The following is an 8105-nucleotide window of genomic DNA, read 5'->3' as shown; positions in this document are numbered from 1 at the left end:
CAAAAAAATAGAAGAGGCCAAAGAAGCCCACCAAAAAAGAGAAAAAAATAAAAATAAATAAATAAATGAGAGAAAAGAGAGAAGGGACAATGTTACTATCCTTTTACCACACTTGTGATTCAGAATAGCACCATGTTCTTCATATAGAGAGTCTCTTGAGTTATCACTTTCATATACTAGTGGGAATTTTAATTATAGAACTTGGCTTGTATATTCCGAAGATGGGCTTCCTCAAATGCCCGAGGTCTTCATGAGCAAGCAAGTTGGATGCACACCCACTTAGTTTCCAGTTTGAGCTTTCATACACTTATAGCTCTTAGTGCATCCGTTGCATGGCAATCCCTACTCCTCACATTGACATCAATTGATGGGCATCTCCATAGCCCGTTGATTAGCCGCATCGATGTGAGACTTTCTCCCTTTTGTCTTCTCCACACAACCTCCACCATCATATTCTATTCCACCTATAGTTCTATATCCATGGCTCACGCTCATGTATTGCGTGAAAGTTGAAAAAGTTTGAGAACATGGAAATTATGAAACAATTGCTTGGCTTGTCATAGGGGTTGTGCATGATTTGAATATTTTGTGTGGTGAAGATGGAGCATAGCCAGACTATATGATTTTGTAGGGATAACTTTCTTTGTCCATGTTATTTTGAAAATACATGATTGCTTTATTAGTATGCTTGAAGTATTATTATCTTAATGTCAAATGATAGACTATTGCTTTGAATCACTCGTGTCTCAATATTCATGCCATGATTAGATTACATGATCAAGATTATGCTAGGTAGCGTTCCACATCAAAAATTATCTTTTTTATCATTTACCTACTCGAGGATGAGCAGGAATTAAGCTGGGCGATGCTGATACATCTCCGTCGTATCTATAATTTTTGATTGTTCCATGCCAATATTCTACAACTTTCATATACTTTTGGCAAATTTTTATACTATTCTTGGGACTAACATATTGATCCAGTGCCCAGTGCCAGTTCCTGTTTTTTACATGTTTTTTTTGCAGTAAATCCATATCAAACGGAGTCCAAACGAGATAAAAATTGACGGAGATTTTTTTGGAACATACGTGATTTTGGGGAAGAAAAATCAACGCGAGAGGATGCCCGAAGGGGCCACGAGGCACGGGGTGCGCCCCAGGGGGGCAGGTGCGCCCTGGGCCCTCGTGGCCACCCCGTAAGGCGGTTGATGCCCTTCTTCCGGATAGAGATCGTGTTAAAATTTCATCCCAATCGAAGTTATGGATCTCCGGGAATATAAGAAACGGTGAAAGGGCAGAATCTGAGAACTCAGAAACACAGAGAGACAAAGAGACAGATCCAATCTCGGAGGGGCTCTCGCCCCTCCCATGCCATGGAGGCCAAGGACCAGAGGGGAAACCCTTCTCCCATCTAGGGAGGAGGTCAAGGAAGAAGAAGAAGAAGGGGCCCCCCTCTCCCCTTCTCTTCCGGTGGCGCCGGAACGCTGCCGTGGCCACCATCATCATCACCGCGATCTTCACCAACACCTCCGCCATCTTCACCAACATCTCCATCACCTTCCCCCCTCTATCTACAGCGGTCCACTCTCCCGCAACCCGCTGTACCCTCTACTTGAACATGGTGCTTTATGCTTCATATTATTATCCAATGATGTGTTGCCATCCTATGATGTCTGAGTAGGTTTTCCTTGCCCTATCGGTGGTTGATGAATTGCTATGATTGATGTAATTTGCTTGTGGTTATGTTGTTGTCCTTTGGTGCCCATCATATGAGCGCGCACGTGGATCACACCATAGGGTTAGTTGTATGTTGATAGGACTATGTATTGGAGGGCAAGAGTGACATAAGCTTCAACCTAGCATAGAAATTGATGCATACGGGACTGAAGGGGGACCAATATATCCTAATGCTATGGTTGGGTTTTACCTTAATGAACATTAGTAGTTGCGGATGCTTGATAATAGTTCCAATCATAAGTGCATAGAATTCCAAGTCAGGGATGACATGCTAGCAGTGGCCTCTCCCAGATAAAACTTGCTATCAGTCTAGTAAAGTAGTCAATTGCTTAGGGAAAATTTCACAACTCCTACCACCACTTTTCCACACTCGCTATATTTACTTTATTGTGTCTTTATCTAAACAACACCTACTTTTTATTTACGCTTTCTTTATTATCTTGCAAACCTATCCAAAAACACCTACAAAGTACTTCTAGTTTCATACTTGTTCTAGGTAAAGCGAACGTCAAGCGTGCGTAGAGTTGTATCGGTGGTCGATAGAACTTGAGGGAATATTTGTTCTACCTTTAGCTCCTCGTTGGGTTCGACACTCTTACTTATCGAAAGAGGCTACAATTGATCCCCTATACTTGTGGGTAATCAGACGAGGAGAGGGTTTTGAATACAGCGCCCTCTCCCTCTCCCTCGCCCTCGCAGTGGACGTGCAACAGTTCAATTGGTGTAAGATTGCCAGAAGCATATTGTACTGTAGTATCATCATTGTTGGACCTTCCGAAGAGGCGAAGAGCCAAGTGCAAGGTTCACACGATTACGAACTGTTGAACCTCCCGAAGAGGCAAAGAGCCAAGCGCAAGGTTTTATAGGAGTTTTCGTCCTAGTAGGAGTGTACTACAACTATAGCGAACGATGATACAGTATGATGCCGCCACGTCACGTATATCCAAAGCTGTGCCACCTTTTTTCTCAAAGAGCATGTTGGAGCCCATGAAACAACCACACAAGTTGCACGTGCACATAACGCATTTACTAGTAATAATTTCTAAAAGACAAATGCCAGTATGAAACACAAGTTCATCTTCAATTCATGTGATAAATTTATGCACGACTAGTCTACATATATTCAGGGCGCTACCATTCACAATTTACCGTACTCCACTTACACGTTATAGATGGGCTACATGTCCTCCTCCAGGTTCCAGTCCTAGGTGTTTTTCATGGATGGTACGATCCATAGTGGTGGGCAACGGGAATCATTGTCGCAGCTTTCTAGTCCGGTTCCACATGATGGTGACTCATCCAAGCTGAAGCGGCATAAATCAGGGATAGCGTGTCCCAGCATGTCGTTCATCTGGCTGTGCGCACTGAAGACACAACCATGCTTCATGAACGGCAGGCCTTCCGTGACGTGCACGGAAGGTGGCATCCGCTTCACAATGGGGTAGTTGTCCCCAATAAAAAGCGAGTACTCTCCAAGAGTGTTCCTCGGCACCCACATAGCATCACGGGGGTCGAACTCGGTGCCGTTCATCTGGTACACGCGGCATCTCAGATCTGGACACATGGTGACGTACATAGTCAAGGTCCATGCATAATAATGTTGTGCTCAAATATGGCGGTCAGTAATACTATGCAGCAAATAGTACTACTCCGATATAGAGGAAGTAAAATAGCCGACTTATTATATATAGCCACTCTTGTCTACATGGATGAGATAGTAAGACATGGAAAAACAAAAATGGTGGCAGCTAGTGGGTTCAAGTCTTCAAGGGCCTAGCTAGCTATACGCGTCCTCCAAGGTAAAAAGTACTCCTACTAGTACGTAAGTAGAGTACTAGTACAATAATGAAAGAGAAGGCGAGAGGGTTAAAAAATGGAATACCTGGGTAGATGGTGACGGTCCGATCGTGGTAGATTGTGTGACCATGTTGCACATAAGTGGTACCATGGGTAACGACTGCTAAGATAGTTGATCCCAATATGCCAAAGTCAGCTACAAGGTTCCATGTTAGACCGAATCGCGGATGCAAATGCACATCCAGGATCGGCGATCTTATTTTGATCGCGGGATGACTGGTCCCTGCAAAAAAATGGAGTACCGTTAGGGATGCAAATGATGGTTTCTGCATTCCATTTGTAATCTCCCGTACCGTGGGATGGCAACCAGATGAAACAAGTCCCCTGGCTTGTCACCACGAAGATGTGGCCTAGATGGCGCACGGCGTCTTCGAACATGTAGGGGTAGAAATCTGCCGCCGCCAACATGCGCCAGCCTCTGCAGTTACTGCCTCTTGCATTGATGGCAATCCTTATGTCGAACACCGCGATGAGATAGGAATCGTCGTAGCTGCGTCGCTTTGTCAGCGACTCCGCAATTGCTATCTTCTTCAATCTCATGTAGGCATCATCATACGTATTCAAGCCCAGCCAGTCCGGAAGGCCGATCCCAATGGTGGAGAAGGGGTCTACCGGAACGGCCGCACTATTGTGGATGTTGTGCAAAATGATGGTGGTATCCGGCCAAAGGTATGCAAGCCAATCTTTGTTGGCACCGACCCAGACCTATATATAATACGGTGGGTAGCGGAGAAATTACGGGATGGAAATGGAATAACTAAGTACTACATGATCAAACTCCATTACTGACCTGCTCATCGGACAAAATCCGACTACCTCTCAACGTCGGCAACTCTAGCGGAGTCAACGTGCAACCATGGCAGGGAGCAGTGGACTGTTCGAAGGATTGTCCCATAGAAGAACCTTCTCCTCGAGGACACATGGAAGACCAACAAGCATGGCCTTTTCCCAAGCCTTTTTAAGTACCGTCTTGAAAAAGTTGGGGCAGGAAGCACCGAGTCTTGTGGCGGTGAGGACGTCGGGGCGGCGTGCGATTTCTCCCAGAGGATTGTCGTCCAAGGTCTCCCAGCCCCGACGAGGAGGAGAACCGCCTGGCAAATCCATGGGAGCAGCGACAAACTACCTTCTCTTCGAGGGAGGGGAACTGGCGAGGAGGAGATAAGAGCATAGTAACCGCAGGGCCTCGTCCCTTCGAACTGTAGATCGTTCCTTAGTGAAGGGGTGAGGCTATTATTTACTACTAGTACTAGCATTATGGGACGTTATGGGATTGCATCATACTGTAAACAATAGCACTAGTAAGAAATTTTTGGCACTGGCTAGTAGTTTTTGGCGTGGATTGAGAAATTTTGGGTATGTGTTTGCTATTTTTTGTACACGCCAACTAGTGTCAAAAAACGTCTTACATTATGTGACAGAGGAGTACATACTCGTACTGTAGCAGTACTAGTACTACTTTCTCCACTAGTAGTGCGATGTATTGTACTTCTAGTATAGTGCACCAGTTTTGAACTCTTGAATCTCAGGGCCAAGGAGCTACAGTTGGAAGTGGAGCATACTACTGTTCTCTATCGTTGTACTATCAACGCAGGGAAAGTACACCTGCGTAGTGGCCTAGTGGGTACTCTCGGTGCTCTATTCAGCCGCTCCTCTCACGTAGCTGGCCTACTCAGCCGCTCCTCTCACGCACACACTAGCAGCCTGTTTATCAGCGACGGTTACTACGGGGGCAAAACATTTGAGTTACTTGATACAACGAAACTAGGCTTTTCGCTTCCATTTATGGAGGTGTAATGGATCTTCTCGAACTTTGTTAGTAGTCCCTTCTTTATGGAGGAGATGAAGTGTAACACCCTCAGTGCGACTATAGCTCCCACGTGTCGAGGCACGACTTAGAGACATAATCGCATTGAAGGCATATGTCGCAAGTTAGGCAATCTTCACAACATCCCATGTAATATGATAATAAAAGGGGAGATAACATAGTTGGCTTACACTCGCCACGTCAATCAAGTACATAAATAACATTACATCAACCAAAACACTCATGGCCCGACTACGGCGCCAAAATAAAGAGAACCCAACAGGCGACAACGGTCCCAATCACCCCCAACTGGGCACCACTACTGATCATCGGGAAAGGAAACGTAGTATCGTTGAGAGTCTTCGTCGAACTCCCACTTGAGCTCATACGCGTCTGCTGGAGCGGAATCATCGGGCCCTGCATCTGGTGTAATAGTAATCTGTGAGCCACATGGACTCAGCAATCTCGCACCCTCGCGATCAAGACTATTCAAGCTAATAGGTAAGGCAAGGTAAAATATGAGTGGAGCTGCAGCAAGCGACTAGCAAGTATGGTGGCTAACTTATTCGCAAAAGAGAGTGAGAAGAGGAGGCAAAGCACGAGCGAGAAGCTAGAGAACAACCTGCGCAAACATTACTCCAACACCGTGTCCACTTCCCGGACTCCGCCGAGAAGAGGCCATCACGGTAACACACTCAGTTGATTCATTTTAATTAATTAAGGTTCAAGTTATCTACAACCGGACATTAACAAATTCCCATCTGCCCATAACCGCGGGCACGGCTTTCGAAAGTTCAATCCCTGCAGAGGAGTCCCAACTTAGCCCATGACAAGCTCTCATGGTCAACGAAGGAATAGACCTCCTCCCAAGATGTTCCGATCACACTCGGTATCTCGGTAACTCAAGACACTTCGACAGGTTAAAACAAGACCAGCAACACCGCCCGAATGTGCCGACAAATCCCGATAGGAGCTGCACATATCTCGTTCTCAGGGCACACTCAGATGAGACTAGCTACAAGTAAAACCAACCCTCAAGTTTCCCCGAGGTGGCCCCGCAGGCAGCTCAGTTCGGACCAACACTCAGAGGGAGCACTGGCCCGGGGGGGGGGGGGGCGGTTAAAATAAGATGACCCTTGGGCTCTGGTAACCCAAGGGAAAAAGAGGCTAGGTGGCGAATGATAAAACCAAGGTTGGGCATTGCTGGAAAAGCTTTAATCAAGGCGAACTATCAAGGGGTTCCCATTATAACCCAACCGCGTAAGGAACGCAAAATCCGGGAACATAACACCGATATGACGGAAACTAGGGCGGCAAGAGTGGAAAAAAACACTAGGCGAGAGGCCGAGCCTTCCACCCTTTACCAAGTATATAGATGCATTAAGATAACATAGCAATATAATGATATCCCAACAAGTAAATAAAGGTTCCAACAAGGAACGGCCTCCAATCTTCACCTGCAACTAGCAACGCTATAAGAGGGGCTGAGCAAAGCGGTAACATAGCCAATCAACGGTTTGCTAGGACAATGGTGGGTTAGAGGTTTGACATGGCAATTGGGAGGCTGACAAGCAAAAGGTAGGCATCGTAGCAATGGCATAGCGAAAGAGCGAGCAAACTAGCATAGCATAGCAAAGATAGTAGTGATTTCGAGGGTATGATCATCTTGCCTGCACAGTTGTCAGAGTTGACTAGATCCTCGAAAGCAAACTCAACGGGCTCCTCGTTAGCGAACTCGTCTCCCGGCTCTACCCAAACAAGACAAACAAGCAACAAGGATACAATCAACCACGTGCAAACTCAAACAACACAATGCAAAGATGATATGCTATGCGGGATGCGATGCGGGATGCAAAATGCAAGATATGACAGGAAATGCATGGACCTGGCCTCAACTTGGAATTCCAAGGGTTCCACTGGAAATATGAGATGAAATCGCTTGAAAACGATATAAAGAACGCCGGAATCGGAGTTACGGTTTCGAAATGGCAAGCGATTCAAAAATGACACCGGTCTGCGATTTACAGCAAGTAGTCATCTAAATGCAATGAGATGAACATGCTACAGCACCCAAACATGACAACAAAATACATGGCAGGGATGCCCACAAGATGCTTAACAAAAGTCTAGCACTGAGCTACGGCCAATTCATCCATTAACAGGTTCAAACACATTGGCAAAAACACAAATGGTAAAACAGATCTCAGACTTAGTGAAATTAACACTTGTCTGGAATTTCAGATCATATAGCCCTCTTCGGAGCAACAAAACAACATGCTACAGGACCTGAACATGACAAAGATAGACATGGAATGGAGCTACTCAACAAGCTTAACAAAAGTCCCTTAGTGACCTTGAGCCAAAAGGGATCACAAAATATAGTAACCAGCACACGAACATAGCAAAAACATAATCAGTTTTCAGACTTAGTGAAAACTGGGACATGCTGAAACATAACTCACGAAGGCATGTTTACAAGCTCGATGCACTCACCACGGTGCAAGTCATGGCAAGACAAGCATACATCCATAAAGAAGGCACAAAATACAAGCTAGACATGGCAAGAACAATGGCATAGCATGCACGGATCAACTACAACAACATCGGTAAAATCGCAAACGAGTTGACGATCTGCCCAGATTCGCAACGAAGCAAAAGTAGAGCTCGATTGACTCAAGCTAGGGTTCTCCATAATTGCAGACAAAGAC

This window comes from Triticum urartu, chromosome 6A (genome assembly GCF_056163025.1).
Source record: "Triticum urartu cultivar PI428250 chromosome 6A, HENAU_Tu73, whole genome shotgun sequence".
Lineage (NCBI taxonomy): Eukaryota > Viridiplantae > Streptophyta > Magnoliopsida > Poales > Poaceae > Triticum > Triticum urartu.
The sequence above is the reverse complement of the archived record's forward strand: the minus strand, read 5'-3'. Positions refer to the sequence as shown.